The 2,815-nt window shown below is 40.0% G+C and overlaps 1 pseudogene; it reads left to right on the top strand.

The window, feature by feature from the left end:
- The first annotated feature begins 242 nt into the window (after nt 1–242).
- On the top strand, nt 243–1,547 carry LOC101655542 (annotated as a pseudogene).
- Nucleotides 1,548–2,815: the final 1,268 nt, after the last annotated feature.

Here is a 2,815-nt window from a genome sequence, read left to right as displayed (position 1 = left end):
GCAACAAATGTACAAGTGTGCTTGACACAATGGATGAATGTATGGACTGTATAAGAGTTGTACTAGCCCCAAATAAAATGATTTAAATAAAAGAAAGAAATTAACACTTGAAATAAAATATCAAAATTTTTTTTAATTTTGCAAGTCAAATGAATTATTTGAAGTAATCCTCATGGTTAAGCATTTGGCTGCTAACCTCGAAGTTGGCAGTGCTAAGCCACCAGGCACTCCATGTAAGAAAGATGAGGCTTTCTACTCCTCTGAAGAATCACCGTCTGTGTAAGGTGGCTTCTTTGCCGAAAGGGTCCTCTGCAGCGGCTGGGAAAAACCAGTTTCATAACCAGAAGACAAAGCCAGAAAACCAAGGTGAGGTTGTGTGAGAACTGAAGTTTGGGGTCTTTGGCCTTCGAGATGGCTTGGAATGCCTCACTGCACCTGATGGGTGGAAAGAACCAACCTCTTCCAAAGAAGACAACCCCAGAGCACTCTGGATGGAGAACCGATTTTCAACTGTTCCCCAAACACAGAGAAGCTTACCTGAAAGAATGCTGGCCTTTGGTTTGGAAAGCCATGAATGAACATCATGTTACCGCAACCTTGAACCTGACTGAGGGCAGCATGACTGTTGGTACAACAAGGAAGACTTTTTATCCATATATCATCATTAGAGCCAGAGACCTAATAAAACTTTTAGCAAGGAGGGCTTCGTTTGAGCAGACAATAAGAATTCTTCAGGATGATGTTGCATGCGGCATTATTAAAATAGGTCCTTTAGTACAAAATCAAGAAAGCTCTGTAAAGACAGCAGTTTATTGGCCCCAAAGGATTTACATTGAAGGCATTGGAACTGTTAACAAACTATTACATTATGGTTCAGGGACCCACAGTTTCAGCAGTTGGACCCTTCAATGGTTTAAAGGAGGTTGGGAAAGTAGTCCTAAATACCATGAAGAATATTCATCCAATATACAACATTAAAACTTTAATGATTAAACAAGAGTTGGCAAAATATTCTGAAGTAAGGTCACAGAGTTGGGAATGATTTTTGCTACAGTTCAAACATAAAAATGTGAACAAGCGCAAGGAACCAAAGAAAAAAACTGTTACAAAAGAGCATACACCATTGCTATCACCACAGCCAGAAAGTCTGATTGACAAAGAATTGGCTAGTGGTGGATACTTTTTGAAGGCAAGTCAGAAGAAATGACAGAAGATAGAAGCTATAAAGGCTAGCAAGCACAAGCTCTCAGGAAGAGACAAGAGGAAAGAAACAAAGCTTTTATTCACCTAAAGAAAAACCAGTTGTGAAACCTGAGGAAGCTTCTGCAGAAGCTAAACTTGATGTGGCTGTTATCAAGGAAAAGGGTAAGAAAGCCAAGAATAAGAAGCTGTGAGCACTGACAGCTGAGGACCCTAAACTTAAGATGGAAGCAATGAAAAGAAAAGCAAAAGTAGCCTCCAGATCAGTCCTTGCACTAGAACTTATGAAGCTTTCTCCTTTTGGAAAGGATTTGAGGTGTACTAGGCATTCGTTGCCTTATCTATAAGAAGAAAGGCTTTGATCATTCTTTTCCCTTGAGCATCTTTTGTTTTCTGAAGCGTTCTCTATAAATAAATTATTTGTGTGGTTTTTGCAAAATTTTGTACTACAAACCAGTATATGTGTCATCGTATGTTGGATCTAAGCATAATTTTAGAAGCCATTCTTTAGGTTTCATACAGAATTTTTAAATGAACTATTGTTTAGGCATTGTAATTATAAATAAAATGACTGGTGCCACTGATTAGAATTTAAATGTTAAAAAAAAAAAGAATTACAGTCTTGGAAACCCATATGACCATTTCTACTGTGTCCTATAGAGTTACTATGAGTCATAATCAATTCAATGGCAGTGTTTGCTTGCTTGCCTTTTTATATGTCAAAAGAGACTGACTTAAAAGACGTTGTACCCTAATGCTGTCTAACACAGAAAAGAAAAGCCATCCTATGTGTCGAAAAAGAGGATGACTCTCAATGAGATGGGTCAACACATTGGCTACAATGGGCTCATGGACAGAAACAATTGTTAGAATGGCCCACAGTCTGACAGTATTTCACTCTGTTGTGCATAGGGGACCTATGGCTCAGATCCAACTTGATGGCACCTACCAAGTCACTCTTAGTCTCAAAACACCCCTGGGACTTATTCAGCATCACGGCAACACCTAAGTCTTCACTGGCAGTCTGGTGGTGGCTGTACAGGAAGTGCACTGTCAGATCCCAAGTGTCCCTGGAATGGAAGAATGTGTCTTGGAGGACTAAGTTGTACCTGATCTATTTTTAGTTGTCTCATCTGCATGTGAAAGTTATTCATTGAATAAGAAAGACCCAAGGATCATTGATGGATTTGAATTGGGGTGCTGATAAAGAATATTGTAGATTGGAGACCGAAGTCAAGGGACCACATGGCTAAGAGGCTGAAGACTGGAGAGAGACTTGGCTTGGAGCTGAGGAGAGGGGCTGCTGAGAACCAATGACTGTATCCTTATTGTTTTTGATGTATGTCTGGCCCCTGCCTAGTAGAGGAGGTCAGATATGCACCCCCCACCGTCCCCCACTGTGCTGTTTGCTCATTATTCTGCCATATCAATAGATAATATATATGCATATGCATGTCTGCTTGTGTTTGCATGTAGGGATATTGTATTTATTCAGAAAATATTTTTTTAGGAAGCTAAAAGTCTGAAATCTGGGTACTGACTCCAGAGTAAGAGTCTCTGGGTTTGGGTCAGCTCTGGGGATGGTGATTGTCTCTTCAGATTCTGACCCTTGACT

The sequence above is a fragment of the Echinops telfairi genome, unplaced genomic scaffold (assembly GCF_000313985.2).
Source record: "Echinops telfairi isolate 266 unplaced genomic scaffold, ASM31398v2 ScPeMD7_7467;HRSCAF=8505_1, whole genome shotgun sequence".
NCBI classification, from domain to species: Eukaryota; Metazoa; Chordata; class Mammalia; order Afrosoricida; family Tenrecidae; genus Echinops; species Echinops telfairi.
The sequence above is the reverse complement of the archived record's forward strand: the minus strand, read 5'-3'. Positions and strand labels throughout refer to the sequence as shown.